The sequence below is a fragment of the Ranitomeya variabilis genome, chromosome 6 (genome assembly GCF_051348905.1).
Source record: "Ranitomeya variabilis isolate aRanVar5 chromosome 6, aRanVar5.hap1, whole genome shotgun sequence".
NCBI classification, from domain to species: Eukaryota; Metazoa; Chordata; class Amphibia; order Anura; family Dendrobatidae; genus Ranitomeya; species Ranitomeya variabilis.
In genome coordinates this window covers 369002785-369020126 of record NC_135237.1, presented here as the reverse complement: position 1 = coordinate 369020126, position 17342 = coordinate 369002785, and the positions used below count along the sequence as shown (strand labels likewise).

General features: G+C 49.5%; 1 protein-coding gene and 1 long non-coding RNA gene across 3 annotated transcripts in view; one reads left to right on the top strand and one right to left on the bottom strand.

Annotated features, from left to right (window-relative positions):
- The window catches only part of LOC143782523 (thioredoxin-like protein 4A), a 73538-nt gene that overhangs the window by 44874 nt on the left and 11322 nt on the right, over positions 1-17342 (bottom strand). The window lies entirely within an intron of this gene.
- LOC143782525 (uncharacterized) lies at positions 45-12750 on the top strand. 2 transcript variants are annotated; one of them, XR_013216984.1, is made up of 3 exons: positions 45-243; positions 3107-3220; positions 12516-12750. It is a non-coding gene; the product is annotated as an uncharacterized LOC143782525 (long non-coding RNA). The 2 variants fall into 2 exon arrangements; XR_013216983.1 differs by lacking the exon at positions 12516-12750 and adding an exon at positions 2931-3023 and having other exon boundaries at positions 3107-3309.

Sequence of the window (17342 nt, the reverse complement as noted above, 5' to 3'; positions counted from 1 at the left end):
TGTGACCGGAAGGGGCGGTGCCTCTTCCTCCACATAGAACAGACAGAGCACACACGAGGAAGCTGTGGATGTCATGGCGGGATTTCGTGCAGGATTTGGTTTTGGAGTGTTTTGTGCAGGATTTGCCTCTTCCTCCATAGAGCAGAGCAGACAGCAGGAGGCTGTGTGTCATGGCTGGATTTCGAGGATTTTTGTGCAAGATTTGGGGTATTATGGGGGTCATTCTCCAAAGTCATAGATCAGGTAAGTGGGAGTCTGCCTGGGGAGAATGGGGTGGTGTTGCTTGCATGGGGCTGCTGGGGAGAATGGGGTGTTGCTTGCATGGGGCTGCTGGGGAGAATGGGGTGGTGATGCTTGCATGGGCTGCCTGGGGAGAATGGGATGTTGCTTGCATGGGGCTGCCTGGGGAGAATGGGGTGATGTTGCTTGCATGGGGCTGCCTGGGGAGAATGGGGTGATGTTGCTTGCATGGGGCTGCCTGGGGAGAATGGGGGGGGGTGCTTGCATGGGGCTGCCTGGGGAGAATGGGGTGGTGTTGCTTGCATGGGGCTGCCTGGGGAGAATGGGGTGATGATGCTTGCATGGGGCTGCCTGGGGAGAATGGGGTGGTGTTGCTTGCATGGGGCTGCCTGGGGAAAATGGGGTGATGTTGCTTGCATGGGGCTGCCTGGGGAGAATGGGGTGATGTTGCTTGCATGGGGCTGCTTGGGGAGAATGGGGTGATGTTGCTTGCATGGGGCTGCCTGGGGAGAATGGGGTGGTGTTGCTTGCATGGGGCTGCCTGGGGAGAATGGGGTGATGTTGCTTGCCTGGGGAGAATGGGGTGGTGTTGCTTGCATGGGGCTGCCTGGAGAGAATGGGGTGATGCTTGCATGGGGCTGCCTGGGGAGAATGGGGTGATGTTGCTTGCATGGGGCTGCCTGGGGAGAATGGGGTGGTGTTGCTTGCATGGGGCTGCCTGGGGAGAATGGGGGGGGGTGCTTGCATGGGGCTGCCTGGGGAGAATGGGGTGGTGATGCTTGCATGGGGCTGCCTGGGGAGAACGGGGTGATGATGCTTGCATGGGGCTGCCTGGGGAGAATGGGGTGATGATGCTTGCATGGGGCTGCCTGGGGAGAATGGGGTGGTGTTGCTTGCATGGGGCTGCCTGGGGAAAATGGGGTGATGTTGCTTGCATGGGGCTGCCTGGGGAGAATGGGGTGATGTTGCTTGCATGGGGCTGCTTGGGGAGAATGGGGTGATGTTGCTTGCATGGGGCTGCCTGGGGAGAATGGGGTGGTGTTGCTTGCATGGGGCTGCCTGGGGAGAATGGGGTGATGTTGCTTGCCTGGGGAGAATGGGGTGGTGTTGCTTGCATGGGGCTGCCTGGAGAGAATGGGGTGATGCTTGCATGGGGCTGCCTGGGGAGAATGGGGTGATGTTGCTTGCATGGGGCTGCCTGGGGAGAATGGGGTGGTGTTGCTTGCATGGGGCTGCCTGGGGAGAATGGGGTGATGTTGCTTGCATGGGGCTGCTTGGGGAGAATGGGGTGATGTTGCTTGCATGGGGCTGCCTGGGGAGAATGGGATGTTGCTTGCATGGGGCTGCCTGGGGAGAATGGGGTGGTGATGCTTGCATGGGGTGATGATGCTTGCATGGGGCTGCCTGGGGAGAATGGGGTGATGATGCTTGCATGGGGCTGCCTGGGGAGAATGGGGTGATGTTGCTTGCATGGGGCTGCCTGGGGAGAATGGGGTGGTGATGCTTGCATGGGGCTGCCTGGGGAGAATGGGGTGATGTTGCTTGCATGGGGCTGCCTGGGGAGAATGGGGTGGTGTTGCTTGCATGGGGCTGCTTGGGGAGAATGGGGTGGTGTTGCTTGCATGGGGCTGCCTGGGGAGAATGGGGTGGTGTTGCTTGCATGGGGCTGCCTGGGGAGAATGGGGTGATGTTGCTTGCATGGGGCTGCCTGGGGAGAATGGGGTGATGTTGCTTGCATGGGGCTGCCTGGGGAGAATGGGGTGATGTTGCTTGCATGGGGCTGCCTGGGGAGAATGAGGTGATGTTGCTTGCATGGGGCTGCCTGGGGAGAATGGGGTGATGTTGCTTGCATGGGGCTGCTTGGCGAGAATGGGGTGATGTTGCTTGCATGGGGCTGCTTGGCGAGAATGGGGTGATGCTTGCATGGGGCTGCCTGGGGAGAATGGGGTGGTGTTGCTTGCATGGGGCTGCCTGGAGAGAATGGGGTGATGTTGCTTGCATGGGGCTGCCTGGGGAGAATGGGGTGTTGCTTTCATGGGGCAGCTGGGGAGAATGGGGTGGTGATGCTTGCATGGGGCTGCTGGGGAGAATGGGGGGTGTTGCTTGCATGGGGCTGCCTGGGGAGAATGGGGGGGTGTTGCTTGCATGGGGCTGCCTGGGGAGAATGGGGTGATGCTTGCATGGGGCTGCTTGGGGAGAATGGGGTGATGTTGCTTGCATGGGGCTGCTTGGGGATAATGGGGTGATGTTGCTTGCATGGGGCTGCTTGGGGAGAATGGGGTTTTGTTGCTTGCATGGGGCTGCCTGGGGAGAATGAGGAGGTGTTGCTTGCATGGGGCTGCCTGGGGAGAATGGGGTGGTGTTGCTTGCATGGGGCTGCCTGGGGAAAATGGGGTGATGTTGCTTGCATGGGGCTGCCTGGGGAGAATGGGGCTGATGTTACTCGCATGGGTCTGTGTGGTGTGCAGGTCAGTGTGTGTGATGTCACTTGCGGTGGGGGGGTGCAGGAAAGTATAGTGCTACGTGTGTGGGGGCGAACAGGGGAGGGGATGAATGATGATGGAGATCTGAGGGATTGATATTACTTAGCATGAGAATCTCTGCCTGGTGGTGAGGGCTCGGTCCTGTTTTTTTTTTTAATATACATAAAATGTGTTCTCATTAATATTATTGGGGACACATGCTGTCAGGTTGATGACTGAGCTATGACCTCTGGGAGCGAAGCAGCTTTACAACAATGTCTCCAGATCCCTGACTTTATTCTCCCCTCGCACTCTGTGCTGGTCAGTATTAGCCCTGTGGCCACTGGTGTCAGCCACTACTTGTATCCAGTTTTCTGCATGATTTTTTTTCTGTTTTATTCTAGGTATTGTGACTTTTCCCCATCCTGTGCCCCCCAGAGCAGTGACCTCCCTGCAGATGTCATTTCATCACTGGACTTCTTTTCACCAAGTGGAATGGCGGTGCCCCCACAATCCATGTGAGGACCCAAAGGGATGACACTGTGGGCGTCTGATAATGTCAGATAGATGAGTATAATTACTAAATTGTCTCCATCCGCGGCGGCTCCGTCTCCCCCGCGGCGGCTCCGTCTCCCCCGCGGCGGCTCCGTCTCCCCCGCGGCGGCTCCGTCTCCCCCGCGGCGGCTCCGTCTCCCCCGCGGCGGCTCCGTCTCCCCCGCGGCGGCTCCGTCTCCCCCGCGGCGGCTCCGTCTCCCCCGCGGCGGCTCCGTCTCCCCCGCGGCGGCTCCGTCTCCCCCGCGGCGGCTCCGTCTCCCCCGCGGCGGCTCCGTCTCCCCCGCGGCGGCTCCGTCTCCCCCGCGGCGGCTCCGTCTCCCCCGCGGCGGCTCCGTCTCCCCCGCGGCGGCTCCGTCTCCCCCGCGGCGGCTCCGTCTCCCCCGCGGCGGCTCCGTCTCCCCCGCGGCGGCTCCGTCTCCCCCGCGGCGGCTCCGTCTCCCCCGCGGCGGCTCCGTCTCCCCCGCGGCGGCTCCGTCTCCCCCGCGGCGGCTCCGTCTCCCCCGCGGCGGCTCCGTCTCCCCCGCGGCGGCTCCGTCTCCCCCGCGGCGGCTCCGTCTCCCCCGCCCCGGCTCCGTCTCCCCCGCCCCGGCTCCGTCTCCCCCGCGGCGGCTCCGTCTCCCCCGCGGCGGCTCCGTCTCCCCCGCGGCGGCTCCGTCTCCCCCGCCCCGGCTCCGTCTCCCCCGCCCCGGCTCCGTCTCCCCCGCCCCGGCTCCGTCTCCCCCGCCCCGGCTCCGTCTGTTAAAGGGAACCTGTCACCCCCAAAATCGATGGTAAGCTAAGCCCACCAGCGTCAGGGGCTTATCCTACAGCATTCTGTAATGGTGTAGTTAAGCCTCCAATGTATCTTAAAAGATGAGAAAAAGAGGTTATATTATACTCACGCTGGCGGTCCGATCCAAGTCGCGGTCCGATCCAAGTCGCGGTCCGGTCCTGGGCCTCCCATCTTAATAGGATGACTTCCTCTTCTTGTCTTCACGCTGTGGTGCGCAGGCGCCGGGAAAGGTCAGAGGGGCCTGCACACTGCAGTACTTTGTGCTGGAGCCGCAGCGTGAAGACACGAAGAGGACCAAAACAAAAGTCAAGGGTGCTCACTATACTTAGGCAGGGGTGCTCTGGAGAAAAAGAGTCCAATATACAGGTCCTTCTCAAAAAATTAGCATATAGTGTTAAATTTCATTATTTACCATAATGTAATGATTACAATTAAACTTTCATATATTATAGATTCATTAACCACCAACTGAAATTTGTCAGGTCTTTTATTGTTTTAATACTGATGATTTTGGCCTACAACTCCTGATAACCCAAAAAACCTGTCTCAATAAATTAGCATATCAAGAAAAGGTTCTCTAAACGACCTATTACCCTAATCTTCTGAATCAACTAATTAACTCTAAACACATGCAAAAGATACCTGAGGCTTTTATAAACTCCCTGCCTGGTTCATTACTCAAAACCCCCATCATGGGTAAGACTAGCGACCTGACAGATGTCAAGAAGGCCATCATTGACACCCTCAAGCAAGAGGGTAAGACCCAGAAAGAAATTTCTCAACAAATAGGCTGTTCCCAGAGTGCTGTATCAAGGCACCTCAATGGTAAGTCTGTTGGAAGGAAACAATGTGGCAGAAAACGCTGTACAACGAGAAGAGGTGACCGGACCCTGAGGAAGATTGTGGAGAAGGACCGATTCCAGACCTTGGGGAACCTGAGGAAGCAGTGGACTGAGTCTGGTGTGGAAACATCCAGAGCCACCGTGCACAGGCGTGTGCAGGAAATGGGCTACAGGTGCCGCATTCCCCAGGTAAAGCCACTTTTGAACCATAAACAGCGGCAGAAGCGCCTGACCTGGGCTACAGAGAAGCAGCACTGGACTGTTGCTAAGTGGTCCCAAGTACTTTTTTCTGATGAAAGCAAATTTTGCATGTCATTCGGAAATCAAGGTGCCAGAGTCTGGAGGAAGACTGGGGAGAAGGAAATGCCAAAATGCCTGAAGTCCAGTGTCAAGTACCCACAGTCAGTGATGGTGTGGGGTGCCATGTCAGCTGCTGGTGTTGGTCCACTGTGTTTCATCAAGGGCAGGGTCAATGCAGCTAGCTATCAGGAGATTTTGGAGCACTTCATGCTTCCATCGGCTGAAATGCTTTATGGAGATGAAGATTTCATTTTTCAGCACGACCTGGCACCTGCTCACAGTGCCAAAACCACTGGTAAATGGTTTACTGACCATGGTATTACTGTGCTCAATTGGCCTGCCAACTCTCCTGACCTGAACCCCATAGAGAATCTGTGGGATATTGTGAAGAGAAAGTTGAGACGCAAGACCCAACACTCTGGATGAGCTTAAGGCCGCTATTGAAGCATCCTGGGCCTCCATAACATCTCAGCAGTGTCACAGGCTGATTGCCTCCATGCCACGCCGCATTGAAGCAGTCATTTCTGCCAAAGGATTCCCGACCAAGTATTGAGTGCATAACAACTGAACATTATTATTTGATGGTTTTTTTGTTTGTTATTAAAAAACACTTTTATTTGATTGGTCGGGTGAAATATGCTAATTTATTGAGACAGGTTTTTTGGGTTATCAGGAGTTGTAGGCCAAAATCATCAGTATTAAAACAATAAAAGACCTGACAAATTTCAGTTGGTGGATAATGAATCTATAATATATGAAAGTTTAATTGTAATCATTACATTATGGTAAATAATGAAATTTAACACTATATGCTAATTTTTTGAGAAGGACCTGTATTATAGATAACTCCGGCACACCATAAATCTTCAGCAGTAAATGTATATTTATTATCTCAATTCAGTAGACAGCGGGATGCCATACAGAAAAGAAAAACGATCACAATTGTGGGTATCCCCAACGTTTCGGCATCAAATAGCCTTTCTCAAGGGGTATCAGTTTATTTGATGCCGAAACGTTGGGGATACCCACAATTGTGATCGTTTTTATTTCTGTATGGCATCCCGCTGTCTACTGAATTGAGACACGAAGAGGACGTCATCTGATGAAGATAGGAGGCTCCGGACTGCGATGCCCATCGGACAGGACTGGGACTGTCCCTGGGTGAGTATAATATAACCTCTTTCTTATTTTTTAGGATACATCGGGGGCTTATCTACAGCATTACAGAATGCATTACAGAATGCTGTAGATAAGCCCCTGATGCTGGTGGGCTTAGCTCGCCCTCGATTTTGGGGGTGACAGGTTGCCTTTAAGCACCACAATACAATTTTTGCAGCTAAAGCACAGTGGACTTTGGTAAAAAATGTGTTTTTCTTTTGTTATTAATCTGTCTTTAATGTTTAATTCATTGTTTTGATTTCTAAAACTCTTTATTATTGATTTGTATGTATGCATACTTATATATTTCTCTTTTTTATTTCTAACTATTCATCTTGTAATAAACTTGTTTGACAGCTATGAGTTGAAATTTCATTTCCTTGCGGATTTACGTTCTATGGGATAATGGGGAAGAGACAAAAGGTCGGGGGTGCAGTAGCTCTGGTGGTGGTGAGGCGGCAGAATGGTTATTGCAGGCTGTAGGCTTTCCTGAAGAGATGAGTTTTCAGGTTCCATCTGAGGGATCCAAGGGTGGCGGATAATCGGACGTGTTGAGGCGTGGAATTCGAGAGGATGAAGGATATTGGGGAGAAATCTTGGAGGCGGTTGTGTGAGGAATAAGTGTGGAGGAGAGTAGGAGGTCTTTGGAGGATCGGAGATTACGTGAGGGAAGATAGTGGGAGATTAGTTCAGAAATATAGGGAGGGGACAGGTTGTGGATGGCTTTGTAGATCAGTGTTAGTAGTTTGAACTGGATTCGTTCTGGAATTGGGAGCCAGTGGAGGGATTTGCAGAGGGGAGAAACAGGAGTAGCGAGGAGAGAGGTGGATTAGCCGGGCAGCAGAGTTGAGGACAGACTGGAGTGGTGCAAGAGAGTTAGCGGGGAGGCCACAGAGGAGGATGTTGCAGTAGTCGAGGCGAGAGATGATGAGGGCATGCACAAGCATTTTAGTAGATTAAGGGCAGAGGAAGGGACGGATTATGGCAATATGTTTGAGTTGGAGGCGACAGGAGGTGGCAAGAGTTTGGACGTGCGGTGTGATGGACAGGGCAGAGTCGAGAGTTACCGCGAGGCAGCGTATTTCAGGTGTGGGAGAGAGCGTGATGCCGCTTACCATAATAGATAGATCAGGTAGGGGGGATACGCGAGATGGAGGAAAGATGAGTTCGGTATTGTCTACATTGAGTTTTAGGAAGCGAGAGGTGAAGAAGGAGGATATGGCTGCTAGACACTTCGGGATTCTGGACAGCAGAGAGGTGACATCTGGGCCAGAGAGGTAGATCTGAGTGTCATCAGCATACAGGTGATACTGGAAGCCATGGGACTTTATGAGTTATCCTAGGCCAAGGGTATAGATGGAAAAAAGTAGGGGCCCCAGGCCAGAGCCTTGAGGGACTCCAACAGAGAGAGGGCGGAATGTGTCAATACAGTCTGCTGTGCCTGCGCAACGACCGCAGAGTTGCCCAGATCTTCCTTACTGATTACTGGGTGGCCACCCTGCTGGATCCCTGCTGCAAAGACAAAGTACCATTATTTGTTCCGTCACTGGAGCGGGATGGCAAAATGTGTGAATACAAGCACATGCTGGTAGAGGCACTACTGACGGCATTCCCACCTGACAGAAGAAACACAACGCAGAGGAGGAGGAAGTCGCCAACGCAGCTGTGGCACCACCTCAGAAGGGAGGGTTAACATGGCTAAAATGTGAAAAAAATTCATCAGCATGACACAGCATCCAGCACCACCATCTGATACGGTCTATACAACCAGGTGCCAGTGTTATAACAACATGGTGGAAGAGTACATGTCTATGTCCACACGTCTGCATGTACTAAGTTGGGTCTGCCCATTTAACTTCTTGGTTTCCAAACTGGACACATGGCCTAGGCTTGGAAGTGCCGGCATGCCCCGTGGCAAGTGTAATGTTGGAACATTTGTTTATCAGAGCAGGGGATATCACACATAGGCGCATCCACCTGTCCAAAGCCAACGTGGCCACTCTCGCCTTCATTAAAAGAAACCAGGAGTGGAGTCCACAGGACTTGTCTTTGCCTTTGGCAAACCAGACAAAGGTACCATCTGCACCCAGACATTGTTATATTTTATTTGCCATTTGTTTTATTTTGGGGCCTTACCAAAAAGGAAGAGAAATAAAATCCACCAAAATAATGGCCTGCCTCTTCCACCTACACTGCAATGTCCACCTACATCTCCTCCACTAGGACATCCGACTACTGTATCTACATTGTTCTTTTTTATTTTATACTATGTTCTTTTAAATGCTGTCCCTAAAAAAAAAAAAAAATCCTCCAAAAAACTGTTGGATACCTCATCCTCTGCCTCTTCCACCTTCATCGCCACATTCGCCTCAAGCTCATCCACCTACTACACCTCCTCCTACATTTGGACCTATGCCTCTTTTTTCAAGATTATTATTACTTTTTATTCTCTGTTATTTTAAGTGATCTTACTATCCACATTTGTTTTCAGGGCTATTGTCCTGCTTACCCCCTTTTTGTTCTATTTTTCACCTTTACCGCTTACTACCCCCATTTTACCACGCGAAAGTACGAGACCACATTAACTGTGAGCTGGTCTCATTATGCTGGGAAGGGCCCAATAAAGATTTAACTTTTCAGCTTATTAATCAGTGAACAGCTGTCTGCTTTTTCTTTGCTGGTTATTAAAAAATGGGTGGACTCATCCAAAAAAATTAATTGGGGCCCCCTCTATTTTTAATAACCAGCTACGGCAAAACAGACAGCTAAGGGCTGATATTAAAAAGCTGTGAAGGTCCATGGATATTGGCCCCTACCAACACTAATGAGACTAGTCCTCAGCCGCACGAGAAATGGAGCATCTATTAGGGTATATTTCCACTGTCAGGATGGCCGGCGGTATCGCCGCAGCGGCGAAGCCCCGCCCCCTTTCTGCGACGCGATCATGCCGGATGTGTTTACTCTTCACATCCGGGATGATCGCTCGCTCCCATAGGGCCCTGTGATATGCCTTGCGGGGACGCTGCGTCCCTGCAAGGTGTACGGACATGCTGCGATCTGAAAAGACGCGCAGCATGTCCGGAGTCGCAGGGCCGCCGCGTGCGGGTTTCCACGCATAGTGGAGACGGGATTTCATAAAATCCCCTCCACTATGCTGGAACATCTGGACGCTGCTTGTTTGACGCTGCAGCTCTGCGCAGTGTCAAACAAGCAGCGTTTCCTGACCGTGGAAACATACCCTAAGAAGCGCTAATTCTTGAGCATCGACTCAGCTCTTCCTGATTGCATGTGTGCAGTGGCAACTGGGGTAATATATACAGCTCTGGCCAAAATTAAGAAACCACCACATCAAAACCCTGCCATGGGCAGCCCATTCTCCAGACCCCCACTGGAAACCTCTGGAATGTAATCAAGAGGATGATGGATAGTCACAAGCCATCAAACAAAGAACTGCTTATATTTTTGCGCCAGAAGCAGTGTGAAACACTGCTGGAAAGCATGCCAAGATGCATGAAAGCTGTGATTAAAAATTATGGTTAGTACACAAAATATTAATTTCTGAATAGTGATGGGGTCGAGCAAATTGGAATACTCGGGTACTCAGCCAGAACAGCGAACCCAATATAAGTCTATGGGAGACCCAAGTACTTTTACTACGATCTCCCCCGGGGGTCCTTTTAAGGTCTAAAAATGATGGAAACACTGCTCAAAAGACACAGGAACATCATGGGGATCGCCCCTGAAAAAATTCCTGACTCCTAGTTCACAGCCTTAATAATTTTTTTCCGAGATTCATGCCATTTTTCCTGGTGCCACAAAAAACACATTAAAACGAAACCAAAATGGGTTTTGCTGGCCTGTAAGGCCAAATATTTAACCCCAGGCCGAAAATTTCCTCTCCCTCTTAGGCTGCCGTCACACAAGGAGTATTTGGTCAGTATTTTACATCAGTATTTGTAGCCAAAACCAGGAGTGGGTGATAAATGCAGAAGTGGTGACGTGTTTCTATGATACTTTTCCTCTATTTGTTCCACTCCTGGTTTTGGCTACAAATACTGATGTAAAATACTGACCAAATACTGCTAGTGTGACGGCAGCCTTAGGCTTAGTTCAGACGCAGCGTTTTTGAAGCGTTTTTCAACTTTAACATTGCTTTCAACCACTACAAATGCATTCACTGGGAAATGTCATTGTAACATTTAACTGGCCATGTGGTGTGTGACACATAAGCAGACCCATCTTGTTTCATTTATAAAGGAGGGACTCTTAAAGTCACAGAGCCTATTTTTACTGGCATCAGGCGGCATTAATCTTCTTAAAGGGCCAATATGAAACAGTGGGTCTCCTAAGCTGTTGTAGCCTATGCTGTGAGTGGATGGGCTGCCAAGAATTACAACGCACCACAGTACCCCTGTCATAAGATGTCCAGGGGGGACTCCTGAAAAAGTGTTGCATTGAATTCAAGGCCTGCCCTGCTACCAATTCATATGCACCCCAATAAGCCTTTGAACCCACATAGTGGATGGGCCCATGAAAATCCACTTCACAATATGCATTTTGTACTCCGTACTCCTTTGTTTTACACATTGGCGGCAAGGCCAGCCCTGCTGCATAGTCATATGCACCCCATTAGGCCTTGGAACACACATACTGGATGTGCCCATGAAAATCCACTCGTATTTTTTATGGTATGATGGTTCCCTCTTTGCAGAATTATTTACAGGAAATTTGGCAATTGTGTTTGCCATGTTTTTAACACTAAGGTTCAGATACGGCTTTAAAAAAGTCTAATCCTAGCAATACAAAGCAATTTCATTGCAAACTACAAAAATCAAGGAATATTAAGATTGAATAGTGTGAGTGCGTACATTTTTGTATATGTTACCAATAACATACAAAAGTTAATGATTACATATAAGGATTACATAGATATACTGATTACGTGTATATATGAAGATTAACTTCATACAGTCTACTTAGATCATCACCAAGAGGCTTTTAAATATCATCCGTCTGGAATATCCGAGAAGCAACACCAAGACAGAGAACCCCTTTGAGATTACCTACACTGCATGGGCGTCTCCAATTATGCAGGTATCAGCACACTGTACATGTACAGGTACCCCAGTTTTGGTATCTGTCTTAGTCATGTTTCTCTGGTCTTATATAGTGATTTACACTATGTAGTAACTCTAGTTTCACCCAGACCTTCAAGTGACCAGCTTTCACGGGTGTATTAAACTGAGATATCATGGAGTCATCAGACGAGTGGCCATAAACCACTAGAAAATAAAAACCACAAGGATTTAGATCAAACCACCACAGGCAGAGTTTCAGTAAACCTTAATGTTTTACAACGACAAACAGCAAACATATAGAGGCTTCAAACTGTTTCTGAAGTGAGAAAACAAACATTTATCAACATGGTGCATTATGAGCATTATGAGCATTGTCTGTCACATTTGTAAATGTTTTACAAGACATGCAGCTATGTGATTGTCTGAATGCATTCGGTGTACAGTATTTCAATCTTGTTTACAAATCGCCATTTGTATATTCGCCATTTGTACATTTGAGGCAGCCAAAGTTATCGCTCTCAAGGAGAGAAACTAATATAGTGGACAAAGAAATATTTGTAATAAACTACTGAGCCAAACTAACATCATTGCATTATCAAATTTATATGAAGTGTATTGTGTCCAATTTGCGCAACCAGGCAACACAAAAAGGAGCTTTTCCAGTGAGCTCTTTAAGGTACACAAATGTGAAGTGTTTGCTATCAAGGATGTGGTTTCACCAATGGGGGGTACCTTTTTTAAAAATATACTATTGCCATCACAGCCACCCATGCCCAAACTTCACGGGCCTATAACAATACAAAGCATGTTCACCCAGGTCATGTTGTCGGAGATAAGGAAGAGACATTGCAGGAGACAGTTAAGAATTAGGGCCAATGTAGTGGTGTGGGTCTCTGAGACTTGTAATGCAGTGCATGATCTGCCAAACAATTCCCCAAAGGGGGTACTGTCAAGGTGAAAAGATATATCTTCATACACTTTTTGTACTGTTGTATTCTTATACTGTGAAACAATAAGTTTTTCCCATCTGCTAGCTAATGTAGATGTAATTGTATTTAAAATCGCTGCCAGTATTCACCTTTGCCCTACTTTTTGTCTCTGAGGAAAGAAGTATCATTTCTTCTTAAATTGAAACTTGAGGAATGTGAAGAAAGGAGGATTCGCCAGGAGACATCAGGACAAATCAGAAAGACTGAATACTAGACATATACTGCTTAAACCCCGCCCAATGCATTCCTTCTCCTAACACACAATATAGTACTGTGTATCCGGAAATAAACGCAGTTGCTGTGATCGTGGCCGATACTGGTAGACGCACGAGCATCAACTGAGATTGAACCAGCTATTTGTCTGACTCATTCTTACCCGGTACCAAATGCTCTGCTCATACTTTAATTTGGGATGACTGGTGAATGAGGGTTATTGTCGTGACGACCCCGACAGTACCTTTTTTAAAAGTACACTAGTGCCATCGCATGCCCCTAGCCCAAATATTAACGGCCTATAACAGTACTGAGCATGTTTACCCTGGTGATCTAGTGGCAGGAACATTTTAGATTGCAGGAGAGCAAGTTAAGAAGTCAGCCCAATGGAATGTCATGCCCAATTCCACAATGTGGGATCTTTTTAAAAAAACTAAGAGTGCCATCACAGCCCCCTTGGCAGGGCCGGACTGGCCATCGGGCAGTTCTGGCAAATGCCAGAAGGGTCGGTGGCAGTAGTGGGGCACTCGAGTGTGCCGCTGTCAGCACACTCCCCCTGTTGTCGGCACACTCCCCCCGTTGTCAGCACACTCCCGGCCCCGCATTCAACTATACCGGCGTCATAGACACCGGTACAGTTGAATGCAATGATGGAGGAGAGAGCGTCTGCTGACGCTCCCTCTCCCATCATTCCCCGCTCTGCCTGCCGCTGACACTGTGGGTGCGCGATGACGTCATATCATCGCGCACCTGCTGTGTGACCGGGCGGGCAGACTGCAGCTGCTGAGACCGGAGCCAGGAGCAGCAGCGCGGGGCAAGAGGAAAGGTGAGTAGACTTTGTTTTTTTATTATTACATATCAATGGGTGATAACTGGATTGTAGGGGGGGGCTGGCTGCATTACATTCTATGGGGCAGTGCTGCATTACATGATTTTATGGGGCTGGGCTGCATTACATGATTCTATGGGGCAGTGCTGCATTACATGATTCTATGGGGCTGGGCTGCATTACATGATTCTATGGGGCTGGGCTGCATTACATGATTCTATGGGGCAGTGCTGCATTACATGATTCTATGGGGCTGGGCTGCATTAAATTCTATGGGGCAGTGCTGCATTACAGGATTCTATGGGGCTGTGCTGCATTACATTCTATGGGGGCTGTGCTGCATTACATTCTATGGGGACTGAGCTGTAATGCTGGATACAGCTGTAATTATATGTTATATAGTCGTGTTACACTCCCCTCACTTCTTGTAACCTACAATTGTACAAAGATATTATACAGTCACCAGGCGACAAGTGGGCCTGTGTGACTTCAAATGCCAGGGCTGAATTTTAGTCCCAGTCCGGCCCTGCCCCTTGGCCAAAATGCACCGTACAGAGCACGTTCACCCTGGTGATCTATTGGCAGATACAGGACAGATTGCAGGCGACTGTCATGATTCCAATGGCAGGGAATCACCAAAAGGGCAAGCACAAAAATAGGACAAGCTCTAGGGTGATGGAACCTGAGCTGACCGCGATCCTGAACTTAACACAAACACTATCAGCAGCCGGGGAACGTACCTACGGGGACTCTAGACGTCTCGCGCCAGCCGGAGAACTAACTTCCCCTAGAAGATGAAAAGCAGACCTCTCTTGCCTCCTAGAGAAATACCCCAAAGGGATAGCAGCCCCCCACATATAATGACGGTGAATTAAGAGGAAGGCACATGCGCAGGTATGAAAACAGTTTTAGCAAAATGAGGCCCGCTAAAGCTAGATAGCAGAAGGATACAAAAGAGATCTAGGCGGTCAGCGAAAAACCCTTTCTTCAAAAAACCATCCTGAAATTACTGGGACCCATGTGCCAACTCATGGTACATGGGGAGTAATTTCAGCCCACTAGAGCAACCAGCAGCAAAGACTCATATGTATGCAAGCTGGACTAAAAACATGATAAGGCAGAACACAAAAAAACAAGAAAATCAGAACTTAGCTTGTCCAGCAGATTATAGGAGCAGGTAGCAGAGGCAAACAGAGACACTCTGATTAGATTGATAGCCGGCAAGGGAATGACAGGAAAGCTAGGTTAAATATGAAACACCCAGCCTATGATGGACAGGTGGAAACCAGAGACCGCAACCCACCAAAGTCACCCAGTACCACTTGTAACCACCAGAGGGAGCCCAAAAAAAGAATCCACAACAGGCGACTGAGTTAAGAAGTAGGCCCAATGTAATGTCATGCCCAATTTCCCAATGTGTTGTCCTTTTTGGACTTAAAAAAATATTGCCAGCACAGCCCCTTTGCCCAAAATTCACTGGCCTATAACAGTACAGAGCACGTTCACCCTGGTGATCTACTGGCAGGTACAGGACAGTTTGCAGGAGACCGAGTTAAGAAGTAGGCCCAATGTAATGTCATGCCCAGTTCCCCAATGTGTTGTCCTTTTTAAAAAAAATAAAAGAGTGCCATCAGAGCATCCTTGGCCAAAATGCACCGTACAGACCACGTTCACGCTGGTGATATATTGGTTCTGGAGGAGGAGGATTAGGATAAGGAGGAGGATAAGAACAAACAGACCAAATCTGTAAGCGTATACCCATGTTGGGTTGTGAAGAGGTGCATAAGAATACGCCTCCCCAAAAGAGAGAATGTATTTGAGGTTATGTTTTGCTGTTTTCACTTGGTGGTGTACAGAAGTCTTTCCCAATCCAGGCCTTGTTCATTTTTATAAGAGTCAGCATTTTCAGTTGACAGGCGGATGCGCTTTTCTGTTATAATTCCACCAGCGGCACTAAAAACCCTCTCTGACAGAATGCTAGCAGCAGGGCAGGCCAGGACCTCCAAGGTGTAGACAGCCAGTCCATGTCACGTGTCCAGCTTGGATACCCAATAATTCAAAGGCACATAGGAATCCCGGAGGATGTTTGCACGATCTGCAAGGTACTCCCTCACCATCTTCCCAAACATTGCACTTCTTGTGACAGCACCCCTTGCCTCTGTGCCGCCACGATGGGAGTGTCTGAGAAAACTGTCCCAGAACTTGGCCATTGTTCCCCTGCCTGAGCTGGATTGTACTTCTGTCTCTCTCTTGCTTGGAGTCCTTGGTTGTACAACAAACTCTTGAAGTCTGCTGCCAGCGTTCTCACATGGGAATTTTCTAAGTAATTCCGCTACAAGGGCCCTGTGGTACTGCAAAATTTTAGTACACCTCTCTGCCTCAGGCAGAAGAGATTGAAAGTTCTCCTTGTAGCGTGGGTCTAGAAGTGTCACCAACCAGTAATGAGTGTCACCCAAAATTTTGATAATCCGAGGGTCACGTGAAATGCAGTGCAACATAAAGTCAGCCATGCGTGCCAGACTGCTAACAGGCAAGACTTCCGTGTCCTCATCAACAGGACGACTGACGATGCTGTCCTCCTCCTCCTCCTCCCTGTCCTCAGGTCATCCCCACTGAACAGAAGCTAATACAGATGTGTTTGTAGTACCATCTATAGCACATGAAAGTAGCTCCTGTTCTTCCTCCTCCTCCTGATTGCCTACCAATCCACGTTGAGAAGACATGAGGCTGGGCTGAGTGTAATCCCCCTGTATGTTTCCTTGCTCCATGTCCTCGTGCTCCGCCTGCAATGCATCCTCTTTGATTGTGAGCAGAGAGTTTTTCAGAATGCTGAGAAGCGGGATAGTGATGCTAATTATGGCATCATCGCCACTCACCATCTTAGTGCAGTCCTCAAAGTTTTGGAGGATGTTATATATGTCTGACATCCATGTCCACTCCTGAGGTCTTATGTGTGGAGTCTGACATGAAATTTGACGGCCTTGTTAATGTTGGTAGTCAACAACGGCCCTCTTCTGCTCCTTTCCAAGATATGCAGCGTAGAGTTCCAGCGCGTGGGGATGGGGGACATCACACAATAGTCAGTGAGCTGGAATCTGAAAACGCTGCTGAAGCACGGCAAGGGCGGCTGAAGCTGTAGCTGACTTTCTAAAATGGTCAGACAGACAGCGTACTTTCACTAGCAGATCCGGCAGCTCCGGGTAGCTTTTCAGAAAACGTTGAACCAAGAGATTAAGCACATGGGCCAAGCAAGGTACGTGTGTGAGCTCACCTTGCCTCAGAGCCGCCACCAGGTTTCGGCCATTGTCACACATGACCATGCCTGGCTGTAGGTTCAGCGGTGTCATCCAAACATCTGACTGCTCTTTCAGCGCTGTCCACAACTCTTCTGCATTGTGCGGTTTGTCACCTATGCAGATTATCTTCAGCACAGCCTGTTGCCGCTTGGCTGAGGCAGTGCTGCAGTGCTTCCAGCTTCTGACTGATGTGTTGATTTCAGAGATGGAGGATGAATAGGAGGAGGAGGTGCAGGAGCTGTAGACTGTGGGGGCAACCCTGATTGACCTAGGGCCAGCAATCCTCAGCGTGGGGAGGATGTGTTCCATCTCAAGGTCCAACTGGGTCCCGGCTTCCACTATGTTAACCCAGTGTGCCGTCATTGAGATGTACCGTCCCTGCCCACAAGCACTTGTCCACGTGTCCGTGGTTAGGTGGACTTTCCCGGTAACAGCATTGTTGAGGGCACGGGTAATGTTGTGGGACACATGCTGGTGTAATGCCGGTATGGCACACCGAGAGAAATAGTGGCGACTGGGGACCGAGTACCTTGGGATGACCGCCCCCATCAGGTTGCGGAATGCTTCCGTCTCAACAAGCCTAAAAGGCAGCATTTCTAGCACAAGCA